This window comes from Jaculus jaculus, chromosome X (assembly GCF_020740685.1).
Source record: "Jaculus jaculus isolate mJacJac1 chromosome X, mJacJac1.mat.Y.cur, whole genome shotgun sequence".
NCBI lineage: Eukaryota > Metazoa > Chordata > Mammalia > Rodentia > Dipodidae > Jaculus > Jaculus jaculus.
Window position 1 is genome coordinate 71499251 of NC_059125.1, and position 9099 is coordinate 71508349.

Consider the following 9099-nt stretch of genomic DNA (forward strand, 5'->3'; position numbering starts at 1 on the left):
TGAAAATCATGATGGGAGTTCTTCAAAAGGCTAAAAATAGCCCTGTCTCTACAAATGGGGATACCTGCACATCCATGTTTATTACTATTCTATTCACAATGCCTAGAAGATGGAATCAGCCTAGATGTTCATCAACTAATAAATGGACAATGAAAATGTTACAAATGCACAATAGAATTTTATTGAATACAAAACAAAAATGAAATTATAAATTTGCAAGAAAATGAATAAATAACATAAAATATTTTCAAAAATTAATAGATGTCTTTGTATTGCTTCTGATCCTATGAGGAAGGCTTTTATTCTTTCAACATTATACACTTTATATTAGCTTTGGAGAGAGCCTTCTAGTTTTTGAGTGTTTTACTCATAAAAAAAAAAATCTGGAGGGCTGGAGAGATGGTTTAGTGGTTCGGTGCTTGCCTGTGAAGTGTAAGGACATCGACTCGAGGCTCGATTCCCCAGGACCCACGTAAGCCACATGCACAAGGGGGCGCATGCATCTGGAGTTCGTTTGCAGTGGCTGGAGACCCTGGCGCACCCATTCTCTCTCTCTCTCTTTCTCTGTGCCTCTTTCAATGTCTGTTGCTCTCAAATAAACACAAAATAAATAAATAAATAAATTTTTAAAAAAGAAGGGAACAAAGGGGTGGATTAAGGGGATGGTATTGTATATATGTAAGTAGATAGACAGATTATTGTGGGTGGAATGGCGTAAGTGAGGTCAGGGGAAGAGATTGAGTGAAAAGAGTGTGTGGGGGGGGGTAATAAAAATCAGGCTATAGTGAATAAGCCACCTGATAACCTACGTTTTTGGGTGATGGCACACTCAGAAGCCATAGACTGTTAGTAGAAAAATTTCAGTGCCAGGGATGGGATACCTTCTAGTAAGTTGTTGGCCAGGGAGGTCCTTGATGACCACAAAACATTACAGGTTATTGCTAAGCCTCTTGGTTTCCCACAAGGAATGGATGATAAGACCCTATTGATGAAGACTCCACATGCCTGGGCTGCAAGGTCACCAAGAAGTCAAACTGGAGCTGTGCTGAAAACCTCCCAGTAGACCAGCTGACAGAAAGCTGGAAAAAGATGTACTGCATGCAGCATTATGGGAGACAGAAGTCATCAGTGGTGAAAACAATGGACACTGGAAACTTCAAATTTGTCCAGCCAGGCTAAATGAGCCAACAGGTGCAATAGTAGCACATCTGTTATGGGGGAAACCAACTGATCTCTCACTGGACAGGAGATCCGCTCTATGGAAGGGAATACATGTCTCATGCTGAAAAACTAATCAAAGGCCTATGGTGAGGGAGGTCATGAGCATTTTTCTGCTGGTGACTGGCTAAATGCATATATTATGCTCACCAAACTGCCCTGTAAGCACTTTACTTAATGTTCATACCCATATATTAATGCTGCTCTCACCTTTGTTTAGAGAAGCTTCTCTTTTCAGACGGTGGTGACCACTGAGATGACCCAAAAGGCACCATAATGCTGAGAAGACGTGACAGAGGGGTGTCCAGCACTGAAACACCTCCATCACAATTTCCAAGGTTCAGGGTCCACTGCAGAAGAGGTGACAGAAAAAATGTAAGAGCCAAAGGAAGGGAAGGACTGCTTATAATGCAATCGACCAGACAGAAATTGGCCTCAATATCCATGGCCTTGAAATGCCTAGCACTATCTTCACAAGACCCTCATAATAGGAGGAAAAGATGATGATATCAAAATAAAAGAGAAACTAGTGGGGAGAGGGAGGGGATATGATGGTGTGTAGATTTGTGAAGGGGAATGTCGGAGAGGGGAGGGAATTATCATGGTTTATTGTCTGTAAGTATGGAAGCTGTCAATAGAAAGGAAAAAATAAATAAATAAATAAAACATAAAAATATTAGATATGATCAAACATTTTAAGCATGTAATGAGCCATCTTCCAACTCCCAGGCATGACCTCTTGTTACACTTCCCTTTATTTTGTTAATATAGTGTGCCATGTTCATTTCATGTCCTTTTTATTTTAAAACTGTGTTTTTATTTATTTGAGAGAGAGAGAGAAAGGGAAAGAGAAAGAGATAGAGAGAGGAAGGGAGAGAATTGGCTTGCCAGGGCCTCCAGCCATTGCAAATAAACTCCAGACGCATGTGCTCCTTGTATATCTGGCTTACGTGGGTCCTAAAGAATCGAACTGGGATCCTTTGGCTTTGCAGGAAAATGCCTTAACCATTAAGCAATCTCTGCAGCCCCTTAAAAAAAAAACTTTTTAAAGTATTTTTATTTTCATTCCATATCTTTAAAAAGTATGTAATTCCTACAAGCAATTTAGTTTGGGTACAATGTGTGCAACACTTCAATGGTGCTACATTCCTGGTGCTGGTATTTTGTTGAGGATTTTTGCATCAATGTTTATAAAGGAAATTGGGTGGTATTTTTATTTTTGGGACTTCTTCTGATTTTGGTATGTGGTAATACTATTCTCATAAAATGAATTTGAATGTGTTTATTTTGTTTTCTTTATATAATTAGTGAAGGGTTTGTGGCAATTCCTCAAGAGTTCTGAGATTTTATTACTATGGAATTTTTCTGATTCAGTTGAAATATTTTATTTATTTATTTATTTATTTATTTATTTATTTATTTATTTATTTATTTATTTATTTGAGAGTGACAGACACAGAGAGAAAGACAGATAGAGGGAGAGAGAGAGAATGGGCTCACCAGGGCTTCCAGCCTCTGCAAACGAACTCCAGACGCATGCGCCCCCTTGTGCATCTGGCTAACGTGGGACCTGGGGAACCGAGCCTCAAACCGGGGTCCTTAGGCTTCACAGGCAAGTGCTTAACCGCTAAGCCATCTCTCCAGCCCTGAAATATTTTTACCTAATGGATTATATTCAAATTTTCTGTTTCTGCTTCAGTTGAATTGTTCATTGATTTCTAGGAACTTTTTTCTAACACTTTTATTAGTTTAGGTAAATATCAACTTCATTCATTTTTTCAGAAAATCAACTAAGTTTTGTTACAAGTTTCTGTTTCTGTCTTCTCCATTTCATGTATTTCTGTTCTATTGTTGCCTCTAGTTCTAGTTTCTTTTTTCACATTTAACCTTTTATTTAAAAAATAAAATAAGGGCTGGAGAGATGGCTTAGCGGTTAAGCGCTTGCCTGTGAAGCCTAAGGACCCCGGTTCGAGGCTCGGTTCCCCAGGTCCCACGTTAGCCAGATGCACAAGGGGGCACACGCGTCTGGAGTTCGTTTGCAGAGGCTGGAAGCCATGGCGTGCCCATTCTCTCTCTCTCCCTCTATCTGTCTTTCTCTCTGTGTCTGTCGCTCTCAAATAAATAAATAATTTAAAAAAAATAATAATAAAATAAAATAAAATACAGTCATCATTACATTGTAAATGTATATGGTAGACAGAAGAAAGCTTCTTTTAGGCAGTTAATGAGGGTCAGAAGTGCAAAGAGCCAACCAGATGTTACCCTGCCTGCCTTGGCAGAGTTGGAATTGAGCATCTGATTGAGTCTCAAGCCTACATCGGCCCCTGCTGCCTCCCAATCTAGCACACTACCTTGATGGGCTAGCCTCTGGGTCAGTCCCCCTGAATCCATGAACCAATCAGGTTCCTTTTATACCTGAGTCTGAAGACAAAACCCATCCTAAGTATAAAGGATTTGTTGCATGCTAACCTTTCTTTTGTTTTAGCAACCTGACTGAACTGTGTTTCTTTCATCTGAATAATAGCATGTACATGTCTATTCTCTCCCAGCCTGGCTGGGGGAATTGTGAGTTCTTATTAGCTGTCTGGGGATGTTTTTTTGTACACGCCTCACATGCATTCTGTTTCCAGATGCCTTTTCCATCTTATTTTATGTATGATTTTCCACTAAACTCTGGCTCTACAATGTGTTTTATAATTCTCTTGACTTTGTTTTCTACTCTTTTCCAGGCATTTGAATTTCTGGGTCCTGGCTTTTGATATTTCTTTATCTGTTACATGTATGATCTCTAATCTCTGAGTCATTTACTATTTTTTAACTAATTAATTTTCAAGCAGAGAGAGAGAGACAGAGACAGAGAAAGAACAAGATCAAGAGAGGGAGAGAGACTGGGCGTGCTGGGGCCTGTAGCCACTGCAAATGAATTCCAGATGCATGCACCACTTTGTGCATCTAGCTTTATATGGGTAAAGAGTAACTGAACATGGGTAGTTAGGTTTTGTAGACAAGCTCCTTAAAAGCTGAGTCATCTCTCCTGCCCCCATTTACTGCTCCTGTTAGACCTGATCCTGTCCTCATCTTTTCTTACAAGATTCCAAACTTAGATTTCAAAGAGACAGTTTAAAAATGACATTTCTGCAAAATGTCAATTTGATGTTAAGGGGATCTTTTGATTCTTATGTTTTGCCTTCTAAGTATGGGTGTATGTGCCTCTATTATGGGGATCCATTCCATCTCCCCTCTCCCTTTCTAGCTCAGGCTTGAGTCTTTCAGCTGGCATCCTCCCTGGATCTTATTTCCCCTTAAATAAACCTCAGCATTCCTAATTTCTCTCTAAATAATCTGAATAATTCATAATTTATTCTCCTCAACCTATTTTTCAATTTTTTATAAAATTCACACATGCCCAAAAGGTGAGGTTCATAAATTACAAAATCCTGTATTCATTTCCCAGCTTCTCAGAAACACAACAAAGGATCCCATAGCTGGAATTAGGAACCAGATAAAAATCCTGTAGAAGCAAAGATTATGCTCTCCAGTGTCAAGCTCTCACTAGTCTTTGGCTAAAAGATGGGTTAAATACATCAAATTCACCCTAAATTGATAATGCTCATCCCAGTTAAACTATGCTGACTTCAGCGTCCATTGGAGAATCTGTTCTTCTTTCCAGAAGGTAGCGAGACCAGAGGATATAAACTACCTCTCACACTTCAGCCAAGCCACAGCTGAAATCACAGAGGAATTGGGGAGATGAGCAAGAGTGCTGCTTCCACGCTGTTCCTGATAATCAGCACCAGGGTGCAGGAGACAGATCCCGAGGATACTCACCACCTACCAAAGCAGAGATCCAGCGGCTCCTAAGAGCTCATCACTGAAGTAGACTTAAAACTCATCCACCATGGCTCAGGAAATTTTTCAGAAGAGGGGCTAGAAATATTATAAGAGTCACAGGTTGCGACATCATACCCAGAGGCATTCTGTCCCTCCATTTGCTGCTCCCACAAGGCATAACTCACCACTGCATGGGGAGTTCCAGCAACCCCACTGAGGAGGGTCTCCAGCAGAATGGGGACAGGGACAAGGGAAAAGAGGGTACCAAAACATGATATATCCATTCAAAATATCTTGATAATAATAATAATAATAAAATGAATTATTTAATTAATTAAGTCACTTAATATTATCCTCAGAATGCATTTAAGAATGAAAAAATGTACCAAACTTTGGAACATATTCCAAAACAAAACGTCTAATTTTGCAAAAATGTCACTTTGATCATTTATTTATTTTTTATTAATTAGTTTTGTATTCAGCAAATACAATCAGTTTGGTACCATTATTAGGCTCATGCGTGACCTACCCCCTCCTTGTTGAGGTATATGGGTTATGCATTCTGGAGTTAGCCCACAGTTATGGGTAGGATAAATGTCTCTGCATATCATGACCCAACATGTGGCTCTGACATTCTTTCCGCCCTTTCTTCTGCAAAATTTCCCTGAGTCATGTTGGGTTCATTTTTGGTCTGCTTCAGTGACGAGGTGTTGGGGGCTTCTGGGTCTCTGGCTCTCTGATTTGGTAGGAGTTGATTTTTCTCTGTGTTGGTCTCCTTCCCCCTTGTGCTGGTATCCGGTTCATCAGGAAAACAGCACCCTTGCTTGTTTCGCCAATTTTTCTTACTTTCAGCCAAGGCCCTTTTGAGGTATGATGTATTTTTAAACTGTCCCTTTGAAATATATGTTTGGAATCTTGTAAGAAAAGATAAGGACAAGATCAAGTCTAACAGGAGCAGGCTTCATCTCTGGGATTCTTGCCCACAGGCTCTGTGTGTCTTTGTCATCTAGAGAGTCACTTAGCACAGGCCTAGCTGTGTGCAACACCTCCTCCCCCAGTGGAAGAAGGCTGGCAAGAGAATAGGAGATCAGCTTTCCCTCCTGAGGATATCCCCCACCACTGATCCCAGCAGTGGAGGTAACCAGCCTTCATCCCTATAATCTCTGTGAAAGCTTACAGGATCCACTACTTCATTTGCTTAGTATGGGTTTCACTTTTAGTCAGGTCATTGATATTCTCATTTATAGGGCCTTCTAGTATTTTTAAGGATCTGGGCTGGGGTTTTCTGTAATTTACAAGATTGGTGTGTGTATTATCTAAGCTTGGCAAGCATGGGTATGAATGAACACCACCATGTCCTGTGAAACATCTAGAGGGATCTTCCCTCCATTTTTGATAGAGCCCCCATGTTGACAGCCTTGATGACCTGGTCTTCCCATCTCTCAACTTTTGAAACAAATTAATATTTCATTTAATTAATTTATTTATTTGAGAGGAAAGAGAGAAAATATGAATGGGCATGTCAGGGCCTCCAGCCACTGCAAACTAACTCCAGATGCATGTGGTACCTTGTGCATCTGGCTTAAGTGAGTCCTGGCGAATTAAACCTGGGTTCTTAGGCTTTGCAGGCATGCATAGGCATACACTTTTCCTACTAAGCCATCTCACCAGCGCCCCCATCTCTCAACTTTTGACAGAGACACTACCGCAGCTTTTCTAATTACCTGTTTATGGTTGAATACCAAACTGTTCCAGGTAACATGGAGAAACATTAAGAGTGTTCTCATCTACCAATCTGAATGTAAAACAATCTGTTCTTACTACACAGACATGCACTTTTTATATCCAACTTTAATGCACTAGTAATACATGATCTTTATGTCATTGTTCCACTTGGTCAGATAGACCCTTTAGATGGGCAAGTCAAATCCAATGATGGTAACTTTTCAAAATATCATGGAATGTGCTAAGCCTGGCCATCTCAGAGTACCACAATGAATTTGGAATTAGGGAATAACCTCACAAGGTAAGTCAAAGATTTTGAGGCAAACGGATTTTTGTTACATAAATAAGAGGCTGGCTCCGTGTGCTTGACAATATCTCTGATAATAATGCATTTAAATAAGAAAAAGTGTGCAAAAAATTGGAACTTTTTTTGGTAATTCATGGGTGAAGCCAGTACTGTATCGGTGATACCAACATTATTTAGGCAGATCTTCTCTTTACTGGTCCTGGACCATATCTGTTTCAGGGTCAGGATGTAAGAGATGACTCTGGTTTCCTCTCAGCAGTAAATGTCAGGGTGTGCATCTAGCCTGGCCCTCATGAGTGCAGTTCTACTTTAAGGCACACCTCCAATGAATACTAAGGACATATATTTGTGAGGCAAAGTCTTGTCTTTAATATCCAGGTCAGATCACAGAACATGAAATTCTCCAACCTGACTGTCTCACTATGCTCCTCTATTTCAGTGACAGAGCTCCATGGCACACGGGCCCAACTAAAATGTCATCACAGGGCTAATCACCAGACAGGCCAGTAGTGGGTTCTGTATTTTCCCAACCATCTTGTGCTTATTGTGTTTTGACAAGATATTTTGCTCAAAATTGTTTTCAAGAAATGTTCACGCATGGAGATTCTGCTTCCAAAAGATGTTAGCATCTTAAATGCTGGGGCCCTGTTGAGGTGTGATAGGCTGATTCCCTCCTCAGGATCTGCATCCATCTGAAAAAGAGAAGCAAATTTTCCAATGGAGAGTGAAGTCAGCACTAGATAAATGGAATAACCATTACTATTCTAGAGAGAATTTAGTAGGTATAGGCCTACTTGTAGACCACAATCTGTGGGAGTTTGATAACGGAGAGCAGGCTCATTTTTTTAATAAGGTTATGACTTGTTTCCCAGCTCCAGCTATGGGTTTTGTTCCAGTGAGCAGATCAGTTAGCCAAATCACAAGCATTTGGTTGTCCAACATGGCTGTATGCCACTATTTCACTTGTGTGAGCATCACATCAGGTTGTTTGCAGCTGAGTAGCTTAGACGACGAGTTGCTTGGAAGATATTGGTCATTTCCCCCCAGTCAATCATGTAGCACCTTCTAGCACTTGAAGAGCTAACGGTCTGGGGATTGACTCTATTCCAGATTCCAGCCAGGTCACTCCATGTTCCTTCTGAATATCATATGATGTCTTCCGCAGTAGGGTCTTACCACTAACATTTGGTGGGTCATTGAGTACTTTGACAGAAATCCATCTTCTTTTGGGAAACCCTGTAGGTCTGTCTGATCAACAGCTCATTGTGAATGTTAGCCACATGCTAGTACTGGGAGTTACAGGCCAGTGCCAAGAAAGAAAAGATAGGTAATATAAAAGAGATAGAGAGAAGAGAGAGAGAGAGAAATGGGAGATTAATGTTAGTCTTCATCATACTTTCTCCAGGGCCCTGTGAATCAGGTGTTCCCTCTAAGGACCTGATAAAAGTTCAACCATTTAGTCTGTATTTTAGGATGTAGAATTTTATGGTACCATTGCTATTTGGGTCCAGTTTTGTGTCCCTCACCTCCACCCATACTCTCCCCTTCTGACCCACCCTCCCTATTGTTTGATCCTTGAGATACTTATTAGGTATGTTAGTGTCTCAGGCCAATTCAGGATAAGAGCCACAAATGAGTGAGACCATGCAACAATTATCTATCTATGTTTTGGTGTGTTTGCTGAGAATAATCTGTTCCAGGTTGGATCATTTTTTCTTCAAATTCCATTGTGTCATTTTTCCTTATTGCTGTGTAGAATTCCACTGTGTAGCTATACCACATCTTGGTTATCCATTTGTCTAATGATGGACATCTGGGTTAATTATAGATCTTAGCTATTATGAATTGATCAGCTATAAACATGGTTGAGCAAATCTTTCTGAACTATGGTGTGGTTTTAGGGTAAATGCCCACTAAGGGAATAACTTGGTAAGTTGGTAACTCTATAGTCAACCACCTTTTTAGGCGCTTCCGTATTGCTTTCCAGAGTACTTGTACCATCTTACATTCCCACCAAC

At 40.3% G+C, this 9099-nt stretch overlaps 1 pseudogene; it reads right to left on the reverse strand.

The window, feature by feature from the left end:
- Positions 1-6361: 6361 nt before the first annotated feature.
- LOC101597235 lies at positions 6362-7615 on the reverse strand (annotated as a pseudogene).
- Positions 7616-9099: the final 1484 nt, after the last annotated feature.